The sequence below is a fragment of the Phoxinus phoxinus genome, assembly GCF_949152265.1.
Source record: "Phoxinus phoxinus genome assembly, chromosome: 17".
NCBI lineage: Eukaryota > Metazoa > Chordata > Actinopteri > Cypriniformes > Leuciscidae > Phoxinus > Phoxinus phoxinus.
Genome location: NC_136892.1, coordinates 31,422,476 through 31,436,093, shown reverse-complemented (window position 1 = coordinate 31,436,093; position 13,618 = coordinate 31,422,476). Strand labels below are relative to the sequence as shown.

Here is a 13,618-nt window from a genome sequence, read left to right as displayed (position 1 = left end):
AAAAAAACGTTCATATGGAGCGTTCTATGAACAGAATGACGCATTTAAAATATCGCACGATCACACGAATTTGATCGTGGGAAGCCAAAATCGTAATCGTGATTAAAATTCGATTAATTGTGCAGCCCTACTACACTTTATACAATCATTGTTAATTTTCGGCAATATTGTAAATATAACAAACCATAAGCGACTGACTAGTTAACTAGATGACAAAGTGTAAAGGTTTTGAGTTGTGTTCTGTAATGAATAAATTAAACCTGGTGTAAACACAAATTGTAGCATACTATTTTACATTATTTTTCTAACTGTGCTGCTAAAAAGCATGCTACAATTTGTGACTTTTTTTCCTTCAACCTTACATTAAAAACTCAAATTATGAATGGCTATTTGAGCAAAACATTTGCACCTGGATAATTGCGAGTGATTGTGAGTGTGATGATCATCTGCTAAATGAGCAACAACGACCACAATTCACTCCTTCAGTCAGTGAAGCTCCCACAGCCGTTCATGAGAGTTTAAATGCTGGGAATATTCCCATCTTCCCACAGGAGAAGAAGAAGCAAGCAGGAGGAATTACTCCAGGAGAAACTACGGACATACTATTGTAAAGATGGAGATTAAGGAAGAACCCTGCAGAATAAAAGATGAAGATACAGAGGAACAAATAGGTTGGTGTTTTCCTTCATTCTCTTTAACCTTCTGGGGTCGTCAATCACGCCGGCGTGATTTGCGCGATTTTTTTTTTACATAGCAGCTAAATAGACTTTAAATACTCCGTCATATATGGTCATACAGACTTAAAGCCACACCGCGGAACTTTCACGTCTAGCGCCCCTAGAGGCCTGAGGAATCATTTAAAATAACTTGTATGCATCAACTCTTTAGGTCACAAAGTCCACAGTGTGGCTTTAATAAATATGAAAAAAGAATCTGTGAGATTTCTACTTTTGTATGTGTCCACTTACAATCAAAACAAAACGTTGTGCTCTTGTAAAATAAAGAAATTAAACAGGGTGTGCTTTCTGCCTCTCCGTCTCGTGAACTTTTTTTTTCTTGAGCACGTCTCTAAACATAAACAAAACTCAGCGAATACTTGTCATACATTTGTGAGCTCTATATATTTATAAACATTTAAGTGTGTAGTTTAAAATGATCTGATTCAAAACTAAAACGAATATTCTCTGTTTAAGTAATTTGTATAAAACCAACAAGTTATCCAGGTTCTCTAACCCTTGCTCATTAGTTTTAATGTGACCACACCCACACGCGCAAAACATATAGAGATGCAAATCGTCCATGCGTCGCGCGAATGCGCCCATTACCTCAACAACAATGCACCGAACTTCATCAGTCCTCTGCTGTTCGTCGAGTTTGGAAGACACGCTGTGAGATTATTGGAGTTACATCAGAAGAAGAAGAACGCGATTTGAAGACAAGAAAGATTTTAAGGTAAGAAATAATTCTGAATTATATTAGTTAGTATTGTTGCATAAACTTCACATTGCAGTCGAACTGTTGCTCTATGCTTCATTGAATGTTCTCAGTCGCACTGTGTGTTTGAAATAGAGGATGGCTATTCAATTCAATTCAATTCAAATTTATTTGTATAGCGCTTTTCACAATACATATTGTTTCAAAGCAGCTTTACAGAAAATGCATTTCAGAAATGTACATACAAAAATACAGTTAGTTAATCATAAATTTAGGGCATAACATATCGCCGGGGTTGGGTCGTCTCTTCACAGGCGTCGAGTCGTCTCATCACAGGAGTTGGGGCATCTGAAGTCTCCATGAGAGGCTGGATACATAACTGGAGCTGACGAACTCTATTTGAGGGATCTCGGGACAGGCGTCCCTAGATAACAACAAAAAAGGCAGATGGGAAATAATTAGCGTAGCTGCTGTTCATAATATGAATGAATTTGATCTGATTTAACTGTAGTATAAAAGGTATGAGATGCATCATGTGAATGCTTGGCTAAAGAGATGCGTCTTTAATCTAGTTTTAAACTGGGAGAGCGAGTCTGAGCCTCGGACAATATCAGGAAGGCTATTCCAGAGTTTAGGAGCTAGATGTGAAAACGCCCTCCCTCCTTTAGTGGACTTAGATATCCTAGGTACGACCAGAAGCCTCGAGTTTAGCGATCTTAAAGAGCGCGATGGATTATAGGGCGATAGAAGATCCCTTAAATACACAGGAGCTAAACCATTTAGGGCTTTATAGGTCAGTAACAATACTTTGTAATTGATACGGAACTTAATAGGTAACCAGTGTAGAGATGATAAAATTGGTGTTATATGATCATATTTTCTTTTTTTGGACTAACTGTAGCTTGTTTACTGAGGATGCAGGACAACCAGCTAATAAAGCATTACAGTAATCTAGTCTCGAGGTCATGAATGCATGAACTAACTTTTCTGCATCAGAAACTGATAGCATATTACGTAGCTTAGCAATGTTTCTAAGGTGGAAAAAGGCTGTTCTTGTGACATTTGAAATATGATTTTCAAAAGACAAGTTGCGGTCTAGTATAACACCCAGATCTTTTACTGTAGAGGATAAAGTAACAGGGCGTCCATCTAGATTAAGGTTGTATTGTAAGAGGTTTTGTGGCAGTTTTTTGGACCAATCAGTAATACCTCCGTTTTATCTGAATTTAATAGAAGAAAATTACACGTCATCCAATATTTTATATCTTTAACACACTCTGTCATTTTAGATAATTTAGTGTTATCATCTGGTCTTGATGAAATATATAATTGAGTGTCATCAGCATAACAGTGGAAACTTATTCCATGTTTTCTTATAATATTACCAAGTGGCAGCATATAAATTGAGAATAGCAGGGGGCCTAATACAGATCCCTGCGGCACTCCATAGTTTACTGTCGTTATCTTTGTCGTAAATCCCCATTTAAATGGACAAAGTGGTAACGGTCTGATAGGTACGATCTAAACCAGCTTAATGCCTGTCCCTGAACACCAGTATAATTTTGAAGTCGATCTAACTGCTGCTACACACCGGACGCGAATAGCGCGTCAGGCGCGAGTGATTTCAATGTTAAGTCAATGCAAAGACGCTTTGCATTGACTTAACATTGAAATCACTCGCGCCTGACGCGCTATTCGCGTCCGGTGTGAACGCACCATAAGAGTATTTTATGATCTATAGTGTCGAACGCAGCACTAAGATCGAGTAAAACTAGTATTGAGATGCACCCTTGGTCAGAAGCTAAAAGTAAATCATTTGTAATTTTAACGAGTGCAGTTTCTGTGCTATGATGTGGCCTGAATCCAGACTGAAATTTTTCATAGATATTTTCTTGCAAGAAAGAGCACAATTGAGCGGACACAACTTTCTCTAGTATTTTAGACATAAATGGAAGATTTGAAATGGGTCTGTAGTTTGCTAGGTTATTTGGATCTAATTGTTGTTTCTTAATAAGAGGTTTTATAACTGCCAGCTTGAACGTTTTTGGAAAGTGACCTAAAGATAGAGACGAGTTAATGATATTGAGAAGAGGCTCTTCCACTACAGGTAACACTTCTTTCAGTAGTTTTGTGGGTATTGGATCTAATAAACATGTTGTTGGTTTAGATGCAGTGATAAGTTTATTTAGCTCTTCCTGTCCTATAGTTGTAAAGCGCTGTATTTGTTGTTGAGGGGCGATAATTGAGGCTGAATCATAAGACGCTGTCAAAGATAGTACATTTACAATTGTATTTCTGATGCTTTCTATTTTCTCAGAGAAGAAATTCATGAAATCATTACTACTAAAATGTAACGGAATATTTTGGTCAGGTGATGTCTGTTTATTTGTTAATCTAGCCACAGTGTTAAATAAAAACCTTGGATTATTTTGGTAATTTTCTATTAGTTTGCGGAGATGCTCAGCCCTGGCTGCTTTTAGAGCCTTTTTATAACGTGACATACTGTCTTTCCACGCAATTCTAAAGATCTCTAAATTAGTTTGTTTCCATTTGCGCTCTAAGTTACGAGTTTCTCTCTTGATAACATGCGTAGCACTGTTGTACCATGGTGCTTTAGATTTCTCTCTAACCTTTTTTAATCTAATTGGTACAACAATATCCAATGTTCTAGAGGGAATGGCGCTCGTACTGCTAGTCATTTCCTCTAGTTCATCTGTTAGTTTGGGTTCACTGAGGAGCTGAGATAGATCAGGTAAGCTATTCAAGAATCTATCTATAGTAGTTGGAAGGATTGTTCTGCCTGGTCGATAACGCGGCGCAACATGACACATTTCAGCCGTACGTAGTATGCAAGTTACCATGTAATGATCAGTGACGTCATCACTTTGCGGTATAATATCTATATCGGTTGGATCGGTTCCATATGATATAATTAAATCTAGAGTATGATTAAGACGATGAGTGGGACCACTAACGTTTTGCTTGACCCCAAAGGAGTTTAGTAAATCTGTAAACGCAGCCCCTAACGCATCATTTGTGTTATCAACGTGTATGTTGAAATCTCCAACAATTATTGCCTTATCGACATTGACTAATAGATCTGAGAGAAAATCTGCAAACTCTTTTAGGAAATCCGCATAGGGCCCTGGAGGTCTATATACAGTTTCCAAGGCTAGAGATAATAGGGATTTCTTTCTTACATCTAAAAGCGTCACATTTAGCACAAGTACTTCAAACGAATTAAACCTGTGGCCTGTTTTCTGAGTAACATTAAGAATATCTCTATAGATTGTTGCAACACCGCCGCCACGACCAATCAGACGGGGCTCATGCTTATAACCGTATCCTGGTGGAGTGGACTCATTAAGACCAAAATAATCATTTGGTTTAAGCCAGGTTTCAGTAAGACAAAGTACATCGAAGCTATTATCTGTGACCATTTCATTTACAATAACCGCCTTAGGTGTAAGCGACCTAATGTTTAGAAGACCTAGCTTTAGACATTGTTTTTGTTCACTAATATTGAGATTTTCTGGTTTAATCACAATTAGATTTTTCTTAGATCCTGCAGTAGATTTATTATTTGGCCTCACTAAACGAGGAATAGACACAGTTTCTATATAGTGTTCTACACTGGTACTTATATCACTTAATTTGGGACAGCAAAGAATGTGATTTGGACTTTGACTTACAAGTACTTGACTTACTAGCCCGACCCGAGCCCACATCAGCGTGGCATTGAACATTTTACATTTAAAACAGCTTATTATGTAGGTAGCCAATGTGCCTGATGCTTTCACTTGATGCAAACCTTCGTTTTTGTGATTAAAATACATGTAAAATATTACCATAACATCTACATCCATAACGTCTTCCTGTGCGCGGAAATTTGTTTATGTAGCCGTGACAACGAGACTCACGTGCATGCGCGCCTGTGTTAAGAGCTGTGTTAAGAACAAACCTGCTGTTCATTATATATATATATGTGTGTGTGTGTTTGTTTTATACATTTTAAAAAGCAATTTTAACCAGAACAAATCTAAAATGTATTCCCAAAATCGTGCAGCCCTAGTTTCTCTTGATATCAGCATGTTCACAGATTTTTATTTTTATTTTTAGGTATAGTCCTGCTGACTTCAACATGAGCAGAACATGGTAAAGTGAAAAATCAAACACAAATTACAGGTATGCACTATGTTTCAGGAATGGCACAAAGGTGTGTGACTGGTTAAGTCTCTGTCTTTAGTTCAGTGTGTTAAATAGTGTTTTTTTTTGCCATTTGTTGTGTATCTTTGGATTGTTATGTTGTAAATAAATCCAAACAATCAAAAAGCCATTCTTTTTAAAATCTCCTCATTCTTTGTTCAAAGTTCCTCATAGGTCCTGAGAGCTCCTAATAGGGCCATTATGGGAGGCTCTTTGTCTTTCTCAGCTGTGAAACACTCAATATTCATGGCTGGTTTGCGCCTACTCGCATAAATCTTTCTTACACAAGACATGTCTTACAAATTTTAAATCAATATATTGTCTGATCTGAATGAGTATGCAGGATGATTTTCACAGTGTTGGAGCAAATATTCTAGGCTACGTGATACAATTTTCAAAAGTCTTGTGAAGAAATAATCAGTTTGGGTTTCATGACCTCATTTCAGTGACTTTTTTTTGTCATTTTCACAAACCACGCATAAATGTTATTACCTCAAAACTACAAACTTTTACATACATGCTGCTGACATATTATTGTAGCAGAGTTTGTGCTGAATGCAGTGTAAATAAGACTTTAGCCATGAAAATGTCACAAGTAACAGAAATAAGCACAAATGTCAGAACACCTCCAGGACCCAGAAAACACCTCAGACCCCAGAGGGTTAATGACTGATGAGGAACATTACGGTAAGATGAAAACTGACATTTAACTATACATCTAAAACTAGATACTAGACTCAGTAGTAATGTGTCGGTCTTAATGATCATTCATTCATTTTGTGTTTCTTTAGTTATTTGCGGTGTGTTAACGCCATCTACCGGACACTTGTGGTAACGGCAGGTTTGGTGTACAGTTTATATTTTCTGTTGTATTCTCGTTTGGAACGAGATTAGAGTTCAGTTAGTACGAGACTTTAGTACGAGACTTTTCCAGAGCGAGTTGTACTCTGTGTTGTGTAAATGCTGCTGTCAAGTTTCTTCAATCCCCGCTCAGTTGTGTTTTTACTCGGGGGCAATGCCGGTGAGTAGCGCTGTGTGTAATATAAGGCGTTTTATATTAGTCATTTTCTTAAGAGAATGTGTAAGAAGAAAATCAACGTGTTGCCGCAAAGTGTAGATTCCTCTGTTTACCGTGTAATGGCGGCTCATGCTCAGTAGAAAACGATGTATGTGTTGTATTTGGTTTTGGAAATGATTGAAGAAGGCAATTTGAGTTAATAGGTACTTTTATTTGTGTTTACAGTTTTACAGCTTGTTTTTGCACTGCTGTGTGTAAAATAAAGGAGAGGAGAAAAAGGACCTCGAGATAAAGCATCATCTCTTTTCTTTGTTCACCTCACCTGGCTGTTTATACGCGCTGGATAGCTAAATACATAGGCTATACGTTTAGTGAGGCCAGTACAAGTAAACTGGATTTGTGCTAAATTGAGATTGTGAACAATATTTATTTTTGTTTCTCATTTATACTTTTATTGATATATTTTATTTGTTTATTTAAAATTTGTTTATTTCAGACGAGGAACATTAAGATGAAAACTGACATATAACTATACATCTAAAACTAGATACTAGACTCAGTAGTAAACTGGATTTGTGCTAAATTGAGATTTTGAACAATGTTTATTTTTGTTTCTCAAGTATAATTTTATTAAATTATGTGAATTTGTTTATTTTAGACCTGATGGAAGAGAATGAAGACAAACTGCATCAGTTTCAAAAAACCTCATTGTTTCACAAATGAAGATGGAAATGCAGTCGTTTCAAAGACTGAGAAGAATTTCACACAGAAACAAGCTGGAAAATCTGGAGTCAAAGGATCTTTCACCTGCTCTGAGTGTGGAACGAGTTTTATACATAAATCATATCTGAAAAGACACATGAGGATTCACACTGGAGAAAGGCCTTATACATGCACTCAGTGTGGAAAGAGTTTCATTAGCAAAGGAGAACTAAATAATCATATGAGGATTCACACTGGAGAAAAGCCATTCACATGCACTCAGTGTGGAAAGAGTTTCAAGCGTAAAAGCTCTCTCAAAGATCATCTGCGCCGTCACTCTGGAGTGAGATCATTCAGCTGTGATCAGTGTGAGAAAACATTTGTTTTTGAATCAGGCTTAAAAACACACATTCAAACTCATACTGGTCTGAAGCCTCACTTTTGTTCTTTTTGTGGAAAGAGTTTTTCACATCTTGCATCTTTAAAAGTGCATGAGCGTATTCATACTGGTGTGAGACCTTATGTGTGCTCTGACTGTGGAAAGACCTGCATTACATCCAGCGACTTAATAAAACACCAGAGAGTTCACACTGGAGAGAAACCGTACAAGTGTTCACATTGTGAAAAGAGTTTTTATCAGTCAGGACACCTGAAATCTCATGAGAGAGTTCACACTGGAGAGAAGCCGCACCAGTGCTCTTCATGTGAGAAGAGTTTCAGCCACTTATCAAGTCTACAGAAACATAAGAAAAATAATTGCCCGAAGGTGTCTATCTTTAATTAACTTGTAAATAATCAAAAGATGGAATAACCTTTCAATACAGTAATTTAATCTAAATTTAGTATTAAAGTTTGATAGTGACTAGTGTGTTGCCATAAAACACTATGATTTATGAAGGGATGTGTTTTGTTTCTTTCAGGTTTAATTATTTTCTTTCAGGTTTAATTATACGACGGACGCATGGGAGAGGTGGCGGGTCGTGTGTCTGGCGGCTCTTTCCGTGGAGGACATTGAAGATATCTATCTATTCGGTAGGGTTGGGCATCGAGAATCGGTTCCAACTTGGAACCGTTTAAAAAATAACTATGCCATTGGAATCGTTTAGAGAGAAAAAATTTGATTCTGATCATCGGTTCCGCGCAAGTTTTGGTTTCCATAGTGGCCACCGGATTTCCGAAAGTGCCCGCGCTTGTTCTGTTGCAGCCATGGAGCACGGTAAGCGGCGCTCAAAAGTGTGGCTTTATTTCACTTTTAAAAAAGCCTGAGTCGGCACTCGCACAGTGCAACACTTGACAAACTGCATGGTGTACAAATTAACAAGGAGTGTCCAGTGGCGTAACTTTGTTTTAAAAAGTGTAAAACAAGACAGGTGGGGTGGGGGTTGGTAATGCAATGCTAAATCACATATATAATGTACAATAACATTAAGTCCAACAATCGATTTAAATAGTACATTGGGTTTAATTTGTCGTTTAATGAGATGTAATACATGTTGTCAGTGCCGAGAATTTTCATATGAATAAATGCATAAATCCGCTGCGCTTATTTAACGTGTACCTTAATGGTCCAGTTGTAGAACTTTCGTCAAGCGTCTCAGATGTTCTGGGTTCTAAACCGCACTTGTATAGTTTTTTTTTTCTCTCATCAAAACCGATTATGCTCATCAGTGGTTGTATATCAAGCAGGGACACGTTTGTGTGCATTATATTTTGTGATTTCACCGGAACGAATAGAGAGTCTCCTCAACGGATTGAAGCGCGTGTCCGAGTGAAGACAGTGCGGTGTGCACGAGCCAGAAGACAAAACACTGTATCCACGCCAATGATCGCACATTTCAGTGCTAGATTGTCTCTTATTTATCAAACGAACGAAATGAATGCTCTGCTAGTTAACTGGAGAAGTCTTATTTATATGTATTGGAAAATTCGGATCAAAATAAAATGACTCCGCCCCTCAAAGAATCGGAATCGAGAATCGAAAAGAACCGAAATCGAAAGGAGGAATCGGAATCAGAATCGTTCAAATCAAAACGATGCCCAACCCTACTATTCGGAACCATGATAACAGGCCTTTTGCTGACTGGATTAGGCATTGCCCTGGTTTATCAAGAAATTAAGAAGACGGTGACAGCTGTCCAAAGCCTCACAGGTCTACCCGTCATGATTGAAGCAGTGGGCAGAGCGGTCAGCACTCAGGCGGGGATGGGCCAGAATGAACTAAGAGAGTAGTCGTGCAAAGGAATGCGGCTACTCGCCCCACGACCAAATAATCCCAATCTTATCTGCTTTCGGCCCCCCTCAACCAGCACTGGCTTCGGCCAAGGCCGCTGTTGGAACAACGACTCCCCCGGAAGAGCACTGCAGTGAGCCGCTCTTGCGTTCCTTCCCCCATCTCTCACAGACACCTGCTGATTGTTGACTCTGTTTGGGACCTAATCAAGGTTGTCTCCATGGCAACTTGTTGTGTTAATGCTATGACATCCTACGGACTGAGGCACCGAGATTTGGATGCCAGGCGGAGCGAATCTCCAGGCCTACACATACACAAACTCTTACATATATATATATATATATATATATACAGATATGCACTGCACCCGAAAATGGCTGCAGGACCGGATGGCTGCTTGCCTGTGCTGAGTTACCTGAGTTCATGTCGTAGTACTGATTATGTGCTAATGTTGCTGAGGTGTTTTTTTTCCTGTTCCCAGACTGTACTCTTCACAGGAGCATAGTCTGGGAGTTGCCTTTTTTTCCCCTCACCTATCCTCATATCATGCTGTATTATTTTCCTCAATGCTCTGTCTTCCTGTCTTGTCTACCCCATTGTCATATTGTATGTATGTTTGTGCATGGACAGGTTGATGGCTAATTTCACTGGTACTTGTGACTAAGTGACAATAAAGGCTACTACTACATTGTACATATGAAACATTTGTGAAACATTTGTGAAACATTTGTGAAACAATGGCAACAATAGTCTATCAAAAGTAATTCATATATCATATCGCGCATATCTTTCATATTAGTCTCGCTGTTTAGAGGTGATGCATTGACAACTTTATTCGATATAATCACTCTCTGTACATTGTGAAAATGTGAAAAATAAAACTTGTGATTTATTTAGGTAATGAATATGTTTAATTTAGCGTACAATAAATTAAGGGGTTTAATGTTTTATTCAGCATTGCTAATAAACCAGTAGTAGTAATAACTGATACTTTTTGGAAAAAAAAGTTTAACACTTTAAGAAACTGTTCAACTACATGTCAAGTAACTCTCATTAGAGTATTAGTAGACTGTTAGTAGACATGAAGGAGCAATGTTACTTATAGACAACAGAATGTGTTAAAGGGACCATCCAAATAAAGTGAAACCAAAAAGTTTCACCAATTGTATTTCTATGTATATTTAAAGAGGCGATTCCTCTCATAATATGGACTCAGAAAAACACATCACTGAGAGAAGATAAAATTGATACTTGTTTTCCAGAAATAAAGTTTAAGGTCATTTAGGCTCTTACATTAGATATGTTATATTTTGACAAACAATTTTGGCCAAAAAAGTTATGAAAATGAACTTATTTTGAGCAGATTTTGCGTACAAGTCGAATCCATCGTGATTCATGAAACAGTTTAACTGAATTAATTTGCTGTTTATCAGACTATTTTTATTGGGATAAATCTATATCAGGGCTGAATGTATAAAGCCGCTCAGAGTAAAATTTTAGTCTTTAGTGTGTCAAAATTGTAGGAATGACATAATTCTTCTTATTTAAACTTAAGAATAGGTGTGAATCATAAAAGGTTTCTAAGTGTTAAGACTAGGTCTCAGCTCCTACATTATTTAAGAGCGCTGGTGAGGGATCCTAACCTAGTTCAGAGTAAAGATGGCAGCAGAGAGGAGGAGAACACAACAAATAATATATTGGAGTTAAATGATGAGTTGATCAAATGATAAAACCTTGATCATCAAGGTATTCTTTTTGTTACGACCTTTAATACATTTTATTGCTCCTTCCACTCTACAAATCAATACTGTTAACCGCAGAAATTAACGTAATAATTTTTTTTGGCTACTGTAAAATGCATCAGTGCACCGGTGATGACTTAAGCTCATCAGTCCACAGTAAATAGAGTCTGAAATAGCAATATTGTGACACTGACACCAAACATACAGTAGTGGCCAAAAGTGATTTGTGGAGGTTTATTAATTTTTTTAATGACCCCTGTACAAGTTTGCTTTAGCCATCAAATTATTAGAATTATATATATATATATACACAAGGGGTATCTAAGTAATGAAGCTGTGTACTCTGTCCCCCTCTGCCGACAGGGCCCGGAGATCTCTTACCCTTTTTAGTGAGGAAATGGCTAGAAGGAACAGTTTTGAGGGTCAGAAATTTTTCTGAAACAGACTCGAGAGTAGGGTTGGGTTTTATTCGATACCAGTACCTACTCTGTATTTTTTAAACGGTTCAGGTGCTTAAACGGTTCTTGAACCGGTACTTAAGAAAACGAAACCGCACACACTTTGTCAAAAAAAAAAAAAACTTTTATTTACAGGGCCAAACTGGACATAATATTAACTTCAATGTAACCATTTCCCAAGGCCGAGGGTCAATAACCATACTCCGGAGGAGCCGACACCAAAGAACCCAATCAGGCAGGACAACAAGTGATATAAAATCTCTTCTTTTTATTAAGTAGTTAAAAACACTTAAAACAACTTCGGTTCTGCTCCACTCCAGGGCGTCCCACGTGGGCCTCAGACGAGGGGACTCAAGTCAGCGAGGGATCAAGGGGACCTGAGGCAGACAGCAATGAGAGGTAAGCAGCAGGTAAGTTACGGTAGCTAGCAAACTCTCTTCTTTGATCCAGGGTTTCTCAGTTCCTCGAACAGCAGCAAGTCGGACACAGCCATCAGCAGACTTCTCCTCAGAATAATGGTTCACAGGATCTCTCGGTTCACAGACCAGCAGCGGGTCGAACACGGCAGTCAGCAGACTAGTCTCCTCTTCAGAATAGTGATTCACAGGGACTCAGTTCATAGACCAGTAGCGGGTCGAGCACAGCAGTCAGCAGACTTCTCAGAATAATGGTTCACAGGATCTCTCGGTTCACAGACCAGCAGCGGGTCGAACACGGCAGTCAGCAGACTCCTCTTCAGAATAGTGATTCACAGGGACTCTGTTCATAGACCAGTAACAGGTCGGACACAGCAGTCGGACGACTCCTCTTCAAAATAGTGATTCACAGGGTCTCTCAGTTCATAGAACGGTGGCTGATTCTGGGTATCCCTCTTGCAGCGCAGAAGTAGACCCGACATTCGACGAGGGACTCGCCACAGCATCCAGCAACTTCCTGTGTACACAGAACACGATCAGGAGTATGAAACCCAACCGTTACTAACCGGCTTTCTCCTTTCACAGGGCAGGCTGTGAGGATACGGCAGTCTCCAGGAAGAGAATCATTGGACTGGGTGGAATGACTGGGCTTTTTCTGTTCTTAGAACAATAATCAGGAAGTAATATCCCATGAATTTGAGTACGCTTCTTCCCACCAGCACACAAGGCTGAGCTTCTCCTTTCTTCAGTGCAGCAACAGACGGCTAGGAACCTGGACACAGCTTTACAATCAGCTTTACAATCGGCAGATCAGATTAAATTCTTGATGCCCCACTGGGTAGACTTTCCCGAACAAAGATTGCAGAGGGATGGTAATGGTCAAGTCCCCCACACTCGTGCGTGCATCAATACTATAACTCTTCACACGTGCTCACTTCACACTTCTAGACACTGCAATGCCACTTCACAATAAACAACAGGCCTTCACTCAGTCTTTGCAGGGTCAGACGATCCACAGATAGCTTTTCACAAGTGGGTATCAGGTTTCAAGAGCGATCCCATAAAGCCTGGTTCCTTCCTCGATTTCTGAGACTCACAGCGAGAGAAACAATACACACTGCCAGCAAGCACAAGTCAGTATTCAGAATGTTCTTGGTAAATCCTCATAACACCACTTCTTCATAACTTAATGAAAAGTGCACTTAACTTCTCTCCTTGACAACAGCATAGATCTTCAGCATTATCCTTAATCACTCGGTTTTCTCGTTCCCATTTGCCAGTCATTCACCCGTCTTCAATGTGTAAACATCCTCACACTTGTAGCTGTTTCTAGTGATGTGACATTTGAACCGAGGCGTCGGAGCTTGTGTCGAGAAAAAATGGGCGTGCCAGATGAAGCTGCGATTCGAGGC

General features: G+C 38.9%; 1 long non-coding RNA gene across 1 annotated transcript; it reads left to right on the top strand.

Annotated features, from left to right (window-relative positions):
• Nucleotides 1-441: 441 nt before the first annotated feature.
• On the top strand, nucleotides 442-10,321 carry LOC306984786. Its single transcript, XR_013794623.1, has 3 exons — nucleotides 442-671; nucleotides 7,317-8,126; nucleotides 8,281-10,321. It is a non-coding gene; the product is annotated as an uncharacterized lncRNA (long non-coding RNA).
• Nucleotides 10,322-13,618: the final 3,297 nt, after the last annotated feature.